At 51.7% G+C, this 14764-nt stretch overlaps 1 long non-coding RNA gene across 1 annotated transcript; it reads left to right on the top strand.

Annotated features, from left to right (window-relative positions):
* The first annotated feature begins 526 nt into the window (after positions 1 to 526).
* Gm31836 lies at positions 527 to 14153 on the top strand. The gene is made up of 3 exons (XR_387670.3): positions 527 to 1367; positions 1462 to 1505; positions 12027 to 14153. It is a non-coding gene; the product is annotated as a predicted gene, 31836 (long non-coding RNA).
* The last annotated feature ends 611 nt before the right edge of the window (positions 14154 to 14764 follow it).

Raw genomic sequence — 14764 nt, 5'->3', positions numbered from 1 at the left:
GGAGGGACTTATTTCCATTTGGCTTTCCCTCAGCTCTGCAGCCAAGAAAATAGAAATTGCAAAAATTTAGACAAGCTCTCTGACTGAAGATTTCCGATCCCGAGAATTCTGCTTCCCCGCCCCCCACCTCCCCAGCTGGGGACAGATTGGTGCTGGCGACTGGCACCATGCCTGGCGTCCCTTCCGTCCAGCTCCAGGCCCCATCTGCTGGGCGGCCTCTTATCTCCCATCCTTTTGCCTAAAATTAACAGTATGAACCTTGCCTACAGAAGACTGGCTTTTCCTTTTAACCCCATCTCACAAAGCACCCCAAATTTCTCTAGAGGAACCATGGCTTGCTGCTTCTAGATCACATGGCATTGATGGGGCTCGATCCACTCCCAGCTCCTGGGACAGGAAGTGACATAAGATACTCAATCTCTCACTGCCCCGCCCCCATAGTAGGCTCAGCCAATCAGAGCTGAGGACCAAGGACCCCTGTTGCTTTTGCTCACTTTATCGGGTTAAGGCAGTTTTTGCTTTGGTTAATGCCATCTGGATGTGGGGTGAGAATGGAGTGGGGTGTGGAGATGGGGGGGGCAGGTCGGAGAGGTTGGGGGATGGGAGTACAGCTCCTCCCACGAATGAGAAGACAGCTGGCACGGGAAAGCACACTGCTTTAGAGCCTGTATTCAGCTGTGCATGACGGTCCAGGTGAGACTGTGAACTTTTCAGCCAACGAAGAAATAGATTTGCTCAAGCAGCTTTGTGTCAGGAGTGTCTAGTACACTGGGCTGTCACTGATCAAGCATCGTCTTAGCTCAAGTTCACCTGAAAGCAGAGCTTGAGACACAGACAGGAGCAGGGGACTTACATAGCAGCTAAAGGCTTGTTGCTGGGCTTATGGCTACACTGGTGGAGTTTCTGCACCCCGCTGCGGAATGCAAAGGTTTCCAGAACTGTCTGTGGATATCCACACAACACAATGCTGCTCACTGGCTGGCGCCCTACCCTGCTTGGAGAGTTAAGCTGGGGGATGACATCTCATTCCAACCCAGTGATGCCACAGCAGGCATCACTAATCGAGCATGACATCCTCGCTCCCTAAGTCTCCTCAGCAAACTGAAGCATCTTTTGTCAACAGGGTGGTCTGTGCAGATGCGGCCCACACAGTTAGAGCAGGAAAGACCAAGGAGCTCTATAATAACTATAGCTACTTCCTGAATATGACCTGCCATCCCATTTATGGAACGCCTGCTGTATGCCCCGCCCTGGTATGAACAGAACACAAGGGCAAGCCACCTGAACATAAGAGAAGATGTGCTTGGGAGCTTCTGAGAACTCGGAACAGAAATGGGAAACGGAAGGAAGACGTAAGCCAAGCCAAGGTAGCATTCATCCACGCACACATCAGGGGTCTCTGAGCACTCACTAGCTCTGCCTGCTGGGACTATTATATTTACTCGATGTCTCTCTTCACAGAGGCCACAGTGTCCTGGGGACAGAGACACCAAGCATGGGTTCAGGTAAGCAACCAGACATACAGACGGAGGAGGAGTCTGGTGGGAGCTGAGAGGAGGTGGAGACAGGAACTTCTGGTCATCTCTTCCTCCGCAGCAGGAACCCTCTTTACAGATAGCTTCCATCTGATGGAAGCAGATTGTGTGTGTAGGTATGCATGTATGTGTGTGTTTTCTGAAACAGGGCCTCTCGCTGGCATCTGAGGGTCAATGATGAGGCAAGGCTGGCTTGCCAGTGGGCTCCAGGATCCTCCTGACTCTGCTACCTTAGGGCTGAGGTTGCAAGCACACACTAATATCACTGTGTGGATTGGGGATTTGAACTCCAGTCCTCCAGGTTGCACGGCAAACACTTTTCAGGTTATCTCCTTGATTGGCTAAGCAGATCATCTTTTTACAAAATAATTCTTGGAGGAACACTTTTTGAACTTTTATTTCCTGTACGGTCTCGTGCCTTGTCTGTGCACCGCTTGTGTGCAGATACCTGTGGAGACCAGAAGGGGACAATAGGTGTCATAGAACTGGAGTGATAGATGGTTGTTCGCCACCGCGTGAGTGTCTGTCCTCTGCAAGAGGAGCTATGATCTTAGTCACTGAGCCCTCTCTTCAGCCCCAGTCAGGTAATTTTAATCCCGGTGGGCATATGTTTTTGTCTCACGTAGGTACTAGCTGGACCATCCCATTATGACTCCCAATTCCGTCTCCCTGTCCACGTTAGCTCTTCTCCCTGTGTTCATTACGTTCTTTTGTTTGTTTGTTTGTTTGTTTTGTTTTTCGAGACAGGGTTTCTCTGTGTAGCCCTGGCTATCCTGGAACTCACTCTGTAGACCAGGCTGGCCTTCAACTCAGAAATTCACCTGCCTCTGGCTCCCAAGTGCTGGGATTAAAGGCACGCGCCACCACTGCCCAGCCTTTACATTCACTGAGTGCCTGCTGTGTGCCTGAGTTTGGCTGTATCATTTGCCCAGACTGTGGGCACCCCTGTGCTCTCACTACGAGTGTCTTAAACGGTGGTGACTGAGGGAAAGCCTCCCCCACCCAACCCACATGAATAGATTATGAGTGTCTTGAGAAGTCATAGGTCATTTGCAGAGTTTGTGGGTTCAAAACACACAGTGGGCAGGCAGAAGCCATGTGGAAGAGAAAAGCAGAGTGAGGTAATAGGGCAGAGTGGGGACTGCTGTAAACTGGACATCTCAGGGTTTGCTGAAAATAGGGACTACTCTTCATGCCCGGCACATGGCTGCCATGAGAAATGGGGGGCAGGCAGGCAGAAGGCTACCTATTGTTTAAAAATAGAACCCAGAGATTAAATATTAATATTTCTGTGGTGTCTCTCGGTTTCTAAAGGCCAGCAAATAAATCACGTTTAAAAAAAATAAAAAAGGCTCGAGATGGGGGACTTAACTGATTACACACAAGCAGAGGCAGCCCACATTTCTTGATTTTTTATTAATTTATTAATTTATGTTTTTGAGATGAAGTGTCTCCCTTTTCAGCCCTGGTTGGCTTGAAACTGTGTCAGGCAGCCTGGCCTCGAATCTGCAGTAACACTCCTCCTGCCTCTGCCTCTTGAGGCCCTTTGCCTGGCCATTTCTTGCTTGAGAAAGGGGGAAACTGAGGCTCCCATGCTACACCAAGCTTGACTTACTGTTTTACTGGTAAATTAAAGCCAGGGTTTCTCCCTTCAGGGTCCCACATGGTGTTGCTGGGATTCTCAGGCCTGGGCCTTTCCCTGCTGGGGAGCCAGAGAATGGGAGGCAGAGGGCTTCCTTGGTGCAGAGCCTCAGCTCCCAGGAACCCTAAACCTGAGGCGCTTTTGAAGGCTGGGAAGTGATGATTCGGTCCTGGCTTCCTCCCTCACTGGCTGTGCCTCTGCCTCTCCCGGACCCTCTCTCTTTTCTGTCTCCTTTCTTCTCCCCTCCCCTCCCCTCCCCTCCTGTCTCCTCTTCCTTCTCTTTCTCCCTCTTTCTTTTCTCTCCCCTCTCTTGGCTCTCTCGTCTTCACCCCACTTTCCCTACCTCTCTCAGTCTCTCCCATCTCTCTCCCGTCTCTTCCTCCCCTCGCACCCCTGGGTCCCCCCGGGGCCTCCCCTCTCCTGCCCTCCTTGTCCCTGAGGCCACCGTGGAAAGGTTACTGTAAACGGGAATGAAGCCGAGGGCAAAAGTAATCAACCCGGGCGACCTCACTGGGCTCCGCCACCGGCACCAGGACCCGCGCCCCTCCCCCCGCCCGCCCGCCCCTCCCCCAGGCCCCCTTGCTGACAAAAGGCCTATCTTCTCTCTGCCTAAATGATTTAAATTCTAATCAAACATCATTTATAGTACATCTCGAAGCCGTCTCCTGGGAGCTGCTCCCACATGAGTCGTTGCCATGGCAACCGGGGGGTCTTGTTTCAGAAATGTCAGATTGTGTTATTGTCTTCACACTCCTCTGATAACCTGGTCTCTCTCTCTCTCTCTCTCTCTCTCTCTCTCTCTCTCTCTCTCTCTCTCTCTCTCTCTCTCTCTCTCTCTCTCTCTCTGTCTCTCTCTCCCCATACCCAGCATGGCATTCCCCCGTCTCCCCTCCATGCAATGGTGAGAACCTCCCCAGGACCCCCAGTCAAGCCTGCAGACACCCAGACACCCAGAGGAGAGCGGCCAGCCACGCCATCCCTACTTCTCCCCATGCCCGGGGCTCCCCGCTCCGGGAGGAGGTCTCCCCCCTCATCTTCCACACGCGCACTCCCCTCCAGGGGCCAGAGTGTTCCGTGTCATTTTATTTTACTAGATAGGAAAATGAGACATAGATTTTTCTGGGCGATGTGGTGTGAAGTTCTAATCTGCCCCTTTCAGATTTCTTTCCCTTTGTGGGGAGGGAAGGTTGCTGGGAGGGAGCCCCTAAAGGAGGTAGAGCTGGGGCAGGTGGGGGTGGGGGGGTCATCCATGCATGTGTGGGGTGCATACACATGTGGGCACACGTGCACACATGTGCCTGTGTGTGTATGTTTGTGTGTGTGTGTATGGGGGGGGATGTCTCCAGCCTGGTTGTTGTCTCTCTCTGTGTGTCTCTGTGTCTGTCTGTCTCTGTGCGTCTCTGTGTCTGTCTGTCTGTGTGTATGAGACAGAAAGAGAGAGGGGTAGAAGGCACTGACCCCAGACGGGTTGGTGTGTGTTTGTGTTGTGTGTGTGTGTGTGTGTGTGTGTGAGAGAGAGAGAGAGAGAGAGAGAGAGAGAAGGCACTGTCCCCAGCCTGCTCATTGGTGCCCACCTGTCCCTGGCCTCCCATTTACTGAGATGTCTCCATCAGCTCCATCTCTTCTCTATGCCATTTTACCCTCAGGTAGCCCCCACGAGACCTCCAACATACAGTCTTCCCACCATCTCACAGCTGAGCAAGCTGAGGGCTCAGATGCAGCAGAGGCGGGCATGTGCACGGCCCATGGTCACAGAGGTAGCTCTAGAACCCGCATGCCTGGTAGGGGAGGGGGGCGGGCAGGCTGAAATCACGCTGCCTCCCAACAGGGATATGGCCAAGGCATGGGTTGCAGGGTTTGGCCTCAGCTTCAACTCCTGCAGATGGCAGAGCAGGTCACCATGTGGCAGGCAGGCACAGCTCAATCATGTCCAAGGACTATTGCTCAAACCTCAGACCTCCAGGAGAACCATCACTCCCATCTTGCAGATGGAGAAACCAAGGCTCAGGCAATGATACAAGGAGCCCAAGTTTATGGTCTTAGCTTCCCGTTCTCCTGTCTCCCAAGACAGGCGGGCATGGCTCAGTCTTGCTTTGCCCCCCCCCCCCCCAACACACGATAGACAGTGACCACATCAAGAGGGTAGAGCTGCCCCAAAGTTAGATTCAGGGCCTCTTCTCCCTTATGTTATAGGTGTGTGGGGGTGGGGGGAGACACTGAGTCTCAGAACGGGTTTGAGAACTTGGGAAGGAAAGAAGTGGCCCGCAGTTAGATTTGAGTGTGACAGAAGACTTCCGTGTGTTCTAGAGCGAACAGACCAGTCTCAGCTCTGCCCTTCACTGGCTAGAGACCCTGAGCTCATTATGTGACCTGCTGGAGCCTCAGTTTCCCCATGTGTGAGGGCCTACAGGGTCCAAAACGATCGGAAGTGAGACTGCCTAATGAGTCAATAACACGTGGTGGCTATAGGTGCCTGACTCGGGGCATTGTGAGCATCCACTGAGAGCCAGAAGTCCCGCCTCGACATGCGCACACTGGGGCTCCTTCTTTCTGAGCCACAGTCTCTGGTGCATATCATAACCCCCGAGGAGCCCCAAGCATTGGCCTCACTGCCCCTCAGCTTGTGGGATCAGACCCTCTGGAAACTCTGGCTTTCTCCGGCCCTCTGAGAGTATAAGACTTCTCATAGCCCAAACTTGGCAGCTCAGCCATCCCAGGCCCAGGGGTAGGTGTATGAATGGTGTGTACTGCCCTGTACCAAGTGGGTAATACAGATGTGGGTGCAGGAATCTCAGACAATTTTCTCTTTTCGATGAAATTCATTTTTTAAGGCTTTGTCTTGTGTGTATATTGTATGTTGCTCACACTCCCCCTGGCCTCCTTCCTCCCCCCTTACCTCCCCCATTAGTCCCCTCTGTCCCCCTCAGACAGCCACACTTCAACTTTAAAATATATATTCACACATGGTTTTATGTGCCTATAAAGTCTAGGAGCTAGAGATGGGAGAAAACATATTTGTCTTGCTGAGACTTCTTTAATTCTCTTTACCGAATCACTTTTAGTTGTATCCAGTTGTTTGTTTTGTTTTTGTTTTTGTTTTTGTTTTTTTGTGAACGATATAACTTGGTTCTTTATGAAGTTGAAATCACTCACGCAGGGACTGTGCGGGACCCCACTTTGAGTGAGAGACCTCCCACGTTGTCACTTTGCCTTGAGAAGAATATGCCAGGTCCTGTCTCGCTGCCTCTCTCTCCATGTCTCTCGGTGTCTCTGGGTCTCTGTCGAGAGTGTAGCGGACCCTCTGGGGGCCTGCATATGGCGGGGCAGACATGGAGAGACAGAGCCGCAGTGGCGGCGGTCCTGCCTTCCAGTGTGCGCTTGTTTATCCAGGGCGAGGGCATTGATCGCCACCCGGGCTGCCTCTGATAAATCCCGTCCGTGGTAATGAACCTTTCCGCTCCGCACTGGAAAAGCACACACCAGCCCTGGCCCCAGCGGTTAATATTTAACTGAATAAGGGCCATAAATATGGAAAATGGTGCTTTTAATTAAATAAGCAGCTTTTAAAAGGGCCCTTGGGCGGGAGAGGCTTTTGTTTAAATATGATTGATTTGACAAGTCCTGTCCCTCTCTCTCCCAGGCTCCCTTCCTCATCAACTCTTGGCCCCCACAGCCCTCAGAGCAAGTGGGGGGGGGGGTGTCAGGGCGCTGTCCTGCTGCAGGGAAAGGGTTGAAATGAGTGGGTCAAAGGGGCTTGGGGTGGGGAGCTGGGGCCCAAGATTCTTCTGCCCTGCCCTCAAGGAGCCTTGGCTTGACTTAAACCCATCACAGACAGAAATGGTGAGGGCCTACAGTCTGGATGGCTCCACCTTGCATACAGAGTCTCACAAAACTGACCTTTGGTGGTCCAATTGGGGATCGTTCCCTCTGTGCCTCAGTTTCCACATCTGTACCAAGCCCTGAAAAGCCCATTCCTATATGCAGAATGGGCTCTGTGCCTTCACTTAGCACAGAGGCCCTCTCTGAAGTAGTGGGCAGTAGTTCACACAAGGAGGTGGGGTTTTCAACTTCTGGCCTGGAAGGAGAATTAATCGTATTGGCTCCAAGGCAGTGGCTTTTTAACTCCCAAAAATTTTCAGCAAAGAAACATTAGACCCTGTTATCCAAGTGCCCACTATTTATAAGCAACATCACCATGCTACACTCCAAAGAAGAGGCTGAGTAGCCTGGTGTAGACCTAAGGAGGCCTCAGAACTAAGATCAGAGCCAGGCTCTACCACCAAGGATGTCCCTATCTTACACACCACACTGTTAAGTCCCAAGCCCCCTGTACTCTGCTTCGGTCCTGACTCCTCAGAACAGAGGAAACATCACCTTTCTGGATAATAACAGACGCCTTCCGTGACCCAAGAAGCAGAGAAAAAAGGAAGTCTACTGATGATCACGAGGCTTCCTGACTGAACCAGTTGGCCCAGCCTGCATGTGTGCCCGCTCACCATGTCCTTCAGGAAACCTCTCCCTTCCCTCCTTCTTTTTTGGTTTTTTTTTTTTTTTTTGAGATAGGGTTTCTCTGTGTAGCCCTGGCTGTCCTGGAACTCACTCTGTAGACCAGGCTGGCCTCGAACTCAGAAATCCACCAGGCAGGTGGATTTCTGCCTGGTGAATTTCTGCCTCCCGAGTGCTGGGATTAAAGGCGTGCGCCACCACACCCGGCTCCTTCCCTCCTTCTTACCCTCCTTCTTACGGTGCAGCTCTTGCTGACTCTCCAGTTAGCCCGAAGAGTGACCCCTGGTCCCAGGGATTGGACTCAGGTCATCCGGCTCAATGGCAAATGCTATTACCCATTAGAAACACTAGCTAAACAGACAGGCTCTCCTGTAAGCAATGACATTTTCAGGCTACGGAGAGAAGGACGCGCCATGCCCAGGGGTGCTAGATACGAGGGGAAACTGAGGCAAACCGGGAACAGGTGCTGGCAGTCACTCAGAAGGAAGCCGTCGACTGCATTTTATATTTTAAAGTGTTCATCTTTTTAACTCCCCATAAACCCAATTATGCCCAATTATCAGCCACCCATTTTTAATAAAAAAAAAAAATTAGGCGTTTCAGTTATGTGTCTACCTGAATGCATGTCTCTGGGCGTCACATGTGTGTAGTGCCCACAGAGGCCAGAAGAGGGTGGTGGAACCCCTGGAACTTGGCTCTGTGTCGCCATGTGGGTGCTCGAAACCGGACCAGTATGAGGGCGCATGCACATGCTTGCGTGCGTGCGTGCATGCGTACTGTGTGTGTGTGTTAAATGCATGAGAATGCATGGATGAACATCCCTGGGCACGCATGCGTGGAGACCAAAGCAAGAGGTCATTGCTCTCAGCCTTATTATGCACAAATGGGGTTTCTCACTAAGCACAAAACTTGCCTTTCTGGCTAGGCTGCCTGAATTTTGGGGTCCACCTGTCTCTGCCCACTAGTTCTGGGATCACAGGTATGCATGGCCAATGCCAGGCCTTTTAGCTGGGTCTAGGTTTCGAACTCATCCCTAGAGCCTCAATGTTTGCTCAGCAAGCACTCGAACCCCCTGAGCTATAGCCCAGACCTTCTGATTTATTTTATTTTATTTTATTTTATTTTATTTTATTTTATTTTATTTTTAAAGACAGGATCATTTGTAGCCCAGGCTGGCCTTGGGCTGCTATATGGTTAGGGCTGACCTTAAATTCCAAATCCTCCTTCTTCCGCCTCTTGAGTCCTGACATTACAGGTGGGCTTCACTGTACCTGGCTTCATCTCTATGGTTCTGGGGCCGAAATGTGTCCCTTATTCCTAAGGATGGGGATTCTGGTGAAGGGAAGACTTGAGGATTTATGTCTGCCAGGTGCTACTCTAGGCTTTGTTAGTAGTTCTCATTCAGTCCTACCTAAAGTAAGTGCCCAGTCCCAGTTGGCAGCTAACATGGGGAGGCTCAGAGATGTTCAGCAACTGGTTCAAAGTCACACAGCAGCAAGTAGTGAGACAGAGTGAAACCGGGGCAGCCTGCATCCTGAGGCCTTGTTTTTAACTTCTTTTCTCCCCCCACCCTTTTTTTTTTTTTATAACTCTTTCTACTCTAGTACCACTCTTGAGCCCCAGGCATGTCACAGGAAGTAGCTTTAGATCAGCATCAGAGGCAGACGGAGAGTCTGAAGTAGAAACAGAAACAGAGATGGCCACGCTCACAGACATCACATAGAAATGTGGAAGAAGCAGCAAGCCCCTCAACTCCTCCATGTTCACATCTGTGAGCAACCCTCGCCTTTGGCGAACTTGCAGAGCATCACGGTGCATGCTCCAAGGGCAGTGTGTAGTTTGTGTCCCCTCCTAAGCAGGCATCTAAGGACTGGGCACTGGTCAGCAAGACTCTACCCCCTGACCCCCAGCAGCAGCAGAGTTGCCATAGCAACTCCTCCTGGGCATCACCAGATTCCTGAGCTCAGCGTTGGGGGCAGGCAGGACCAGAGGTGGCCCTGGAACCCGCATTCCAGGCCACTCAGCTGACTGGCAAGAGGCAGGTGGGGGCTGAAATCATGCCATAGCTTGAGGTGGGATGCTAGGCAGAGGCCCCACTGCGCTCTCTCTCTCTCTCTCTCTCTCTCTCTTTCTCTCTCTCTCTCTCTCTCTCTGTGTGTGTGTGTGTGTGTGTGTGTCTCTACAGGCCACTCCATCCCTGCATCCTAGAATAGCTGATTACTATTTTCTTTACCTGTCCTTCTGCCAAACAGCAGCCACTGGCCCATCCAGACTGCCATCCATTCAGTCCAGGCTCTATCTGCCCTATCCACCATCAGACCCAGAAACACCGGAAATCAGAAAGGCAGGGGGGGTAAAGGTCAGGGTGAGGCCAACTTGTTCTGGTGACAAAGAAGATTATGAATCCCGGCTCTTGGAGCTGAGGACGAGGGCCGAAATCAGCCTGTGATCCCAAGTGAGAGGAGGTCAGGGGTCACCAGCTGGCTCCTTTGTGTGTCAATATTAACACAAGAGTCACCTAATTGGGGTGGGTCAGTCCTCGGACTCCATCCGGAAACACATCAGAAGAGAAGGCCCGATGCCTCCTCCCCAACACCGCTTGACATAAGCCGGCTCCTACCTCGCTCTAATATGGCTTCTAACACCGCCACACTACGATCCCAGATGGGGCAGCCACAGCAGCCGCATGCTTCAAGTGCCAGTAAATAAATTCCGGCTTGGTGACTGCTCCTTAATACATTAAGCTGTCTCGGCCCCCTTATATGTCACATTCCGCCGTGGCCTCATCCTGCCGCTCAGGAAACAAGGCACAGAATGGTTAGCTGGGGGATCTGGCATCACACAGCTGGAACAGAGGGTTGGGGTTGGGCCCAGTCAGCATGTCTGCTGGTGCATCTCTGTCTTAATAAGAAGGAAAGCCAGGCTCAGAGAGGGTGCAAATTCACACTAGCTGGCAAGTGACAGAAAGTTGCAAAGGCAGAGATTTCTTCCCCTGAGCCTTTAGCAGCACTGTATCTATCATGTATGTATGTATGTATCCATCAACTATCTATGTATGTATCTATCTAAGTATCTATCTAAGTATCTATCTTTGTATCTATCTATCTATCTATCTATCTATCTATCTATCTATCTATCTATCTATCTATCTATCTGTATCTATGTATCTATCTTTGAGACAGGGCCTCAGGTAGTGTAGGCTATCCTTGAACTCAATATGTAACTGAGTATGGACCTCAAACTCCTTAGCCTCCTGTCCCCCTGGGACCACACCATGTGCCCTCACTGCTGAGATCTGCTCTCTAGCAGTGATTTCCTTCCCCGGCACATCTCCAGTTCGCTCTGTGTATTTTAAAAATTTTTTTAGATTTATTTTTATTTTATTGAATGGGGGTTTGGCATGCTACCACTGAACCAGATCTTCAACCCCTTTTACATTTCAAGACAAGGTCCCACTAGGACCTGGGTCCCACCCAGGCTGGCCTTGAATTGGTGAACCCCCAACTCCCACCCCTGCCACACTACAGCCTCCCATACAGATGGTGACACAGGCTTGACCAGCAAAAGAAATCATTACTCCCTGAGTTGTTGACGTTGGGAGTTTTGTCACAACAATGGAAAAACTCAGCCACACGCACCTTACTTCATCAGAATCCTATCCAAAGATTCCCTTCACCAGGTGGCCACCTTTCACCCTGACACTGGTGTCAAAGCAAATGTATTTATCCTTAGAAATAAATCCTGCATAAAGATCAGAACCATCAGCCTCTCTGGGCAGGGGTGGGACCACAAAAGGAAGGCATCTTGTCTGTAGCCACTTCCACGAACTCTTCTCAGTGCCCTCAGAGGCTGACAACGATGTCTACTCTTTTTGGTTCCGTCTTCGGTGGCTATAACAGCACACCCAAGGTTGGGCACCTTATAAAGAAAAGAGGTTATGGAGTTTCCAGTGCCGTTGGCATAAGCGCACGGTGCTGGATGCGGCTTGGCTCCACGAGGTCCTCCTGGTGGATAACATTAGGGGGAGGACTGTGGGAGGCACTGAGAGTTAGCAACCATAACTCACTCCAGCCCACTGTGGACCTCATTAACTCCCACAGACCCCTCATCTTAAAGGTCTCTCTTCCTGGTACAGCCATGTTAATATTCACTTTGGATGGGTGTGTATAGCCAGGGGCAATTAGATTTAAACCACAATGGGGTACAGCGTGCCTGTTACCTCAGCTTCTCAGGAGAGTTATAGCACCGTGGAGGGAGAGTTATAAGGGGAGGAGATGGGTGGGACCATCAGGGTGAACACCTGTACGCTTTGGTTATGGGATTTAACCTCTTGCAACCAACAGGGGCTCTCCATGACATCACTGGCTCACTTGCACACGGCACTGGGTTCGATGACTGCATAAACCCGGTGTTCCGGTGACACCCATGATTTCCTTCCCCGGAAGGACGATCAGAAGTTTGAGGCCATCTTCAGCTACACAGAGTTCAAGGGCTACAAGAGAACCTGGGTCTTAATCTGGAGATGGCTCCAAGGAAACCCTTCTTCCTGTGACCCTGTGGGCAGACAAACCCATTTAGCAGGTAGCAAGACCAGGTACGGGAGCTGCCTCTCTTGGGGCTGTGGAGAGTGGAAAGGCCACCTCTGGTCCCCAGGCCCGGGCAGCCCGTTCTGTTTTGCTGTTCTGAGCCTTCAAGGTCACTGAAGACACAGAGCCCACCCAGCAGCCATGGTCCGGAGCTGGGCAGATCACAAGGCTAACAGCCTGGGCATTATCTGACATTTAGGTTTCACGCTCCCTGGGAAGTGCTAATTACTCCAGCGGAAAGTCTGACTTCACTGCACTTGGGTTTTATGGACTACTTTCAGGTCGACATTTCCATGTGACTTCCCGGAGACCACGGTGGCCCTGCCTCTTTCTGTGCTCCTTGGTGGCAGAGGCTCCGTGCCAGGAAAATTGAGATCTCCACTCACTCCCACGACAGGCCAGGCGCAAGCTAGGTCTGGGCTGCCGGGCTCCGACCATGGCAGCTGTGAGGGCTGGTCCCATGGTACCAGACTGCGGTTCTGAGAGGGGAATGGTGGCGCTTGCTCCCAGGCTGAGGAACCGGAGCCTCCCCCAGTAAAGCATAATGTAGGGAACTTTGTCCTTGGTTCTGACAACCTGTGTCGCAGGTGGGGAAACTGAGGCAGTGAGCCGTGGGCGGAGAGGTTTGAGTGTGGCTGCTATGAACTTGGAGTCTGGCTGATAGCTAGTCTTTGATAAACCCACCATGTGTCCTCGGCCTCATCGGAGCTTTGTCTGTCTGTCTGATGATGGCAGGAGCGATGGGCGGCATTTGCACATGGTGATGCCCCAGGGTCATTGCAGACCCCTGTGTGTCCTCCCCCTTCCACCCAATTCCAATCGACCTAGAGTGACCAAGCCTTTCCCCCAAACAGCTCCGCTCCTAAGATGCGGAAGACACATGTGTCCTGAGTCCCCTCAGGCCAGGAGCTCTGCTTAGATGGACAGCCATCAACCAGGGAGAGGGCAGCTAAAGGAATGACTTCTGGAGAAAATGGGGCATTCCCAGTCTGCCCAGAACTCACATGGTAGAGAGCAACAAGGAGCTGTGTGACCAACTGTCCTGTACCCCACTTTATAAAAGAGGGTCTATGTTCATGGATGATTGGATTGTGAGCAAAAAACTGGTCAGTGCAAGGTTTGGGCTAGAGGCTGGAGCAGGGCAGCAGACAGAGCTGGTGTTAGGTCAGGCACCCTTGGGGAGTACCCTTAAAGGGGCCTGTATCTAACACAGTCCTTGCTCCCCAGAAGCCTGTGGAGGTGTGAGGATGAAGACAACCACTCCACATGGAGTGTAATCATTGTTCCCAAAGAAGCAGCCATGTCTGCCGGGCTCAGATCTAGGTATTTTGTTCAGTCTTAGTCATTCTGGAGTTGGATCTCATAACCCCTGGTTCACTGGAGGCTCAGAGATGTTAGGTCATTTGCCTCAAGCCACACAGGAGCCAGCGGATTAGAATCCCAGCAAATCCAGCCCAGCACTGGTTCATTTCTTTCTTCTGTCCTGGGGGGGGGGGAGGGCGGGGGCGAGGGGGATGTGTGGCAGGTGAGGACAGTGAGTCTTGCAAAGGGACAGGATGTGGCCAGCTGGAACCTGTGCTCTGGAATGCGGGGCCCCAGTGGGCAGCAGCCACCGCGGAGTCCACAGAGGCTTCTTAGTGGCCTGCTGTCCTGGGGTGGACTGAACAGAGCTTTTTTTCCTTTTTTTTTTTGTCTCTGGAGAATATGCCCCCTGGAGGCTTTGACTTCCGCCCCACTCCTGCTGTCCTGAATTCCAGAGTCTTTCAGGTCCCGCCAGGCCCTGCAGACAGTGACATTTTACACGGTTCCCCTTTGGTCAGCTCTGGGCAGTGATAACAGGATTAGGCTTCCAGGCAGATCACTTAATTAAACTTTGGAAAAGCGCGCTCTCTTGCTTTCTCCTTCTTCGCAGCTGGAGGGGAGGGGCTGGCGCCTGAAGGGCCAGATGTGGACCCCACCCATCATTTTCACGAATACATCCAACCTCTGGGGACTGAGGGTGTGGCATGGGTGGTACAGGGAGGGCCAGACTCCATCCCTCCCTGTCTGTCACTTGCCCCTTGTCCATTCTCAGAAGAACTAGGGAGAACCCTGCTGATCCCAAGAGGCTGTAGAGGTTCATTTGCACCTTAAAGCTCCTCCCACTAAAGGGGTGGAGTCTATCTTTCCACCTCTTGAGTTTGAGTTCCTTCCACTAAAGAGCAGAATACGTTTTCCTGTCCTTAAACTTTGGCCCATCCACCCTAGATTCTGGGTGTGTTCTTGGACCCAATTGTCTGGGCCAGGCTAAGCTGGTCACTGTGACCTAATTTGGCCAAGGGACTGTGGGGAAAGCTAAGGTGTTCGAGCTGAGCCAAGAGCCCGCAAGACCCTGAAGACCCTGTGGCTTCTCACTCCCACATTGAAAGTAAGCTGGGACGTGATCTCCTAATGCCACATTCTCAACAACAGAGACCAGTCTAGACTACCTGTCAGCCAATGAATGCTCTATCGGA

The sequence above is a fragment of the Mus musculus genome, chromosome 5, assembly GCF_000001635.26.
Source record: "Mus musculus strain C57BL/6J chromosome 5, GRCm38.p6 C57BL/6J".
Lineage (NCBI taxonomy): Eukaryota > Metazoa > Chordata > Mammalia > Rodentia > Muridae > Mus > Mus musculus.
Note: the sequence above shows the minus strand (reverse complement) of the source record. Positions and strands in the feature narration are given on the sequence as shown.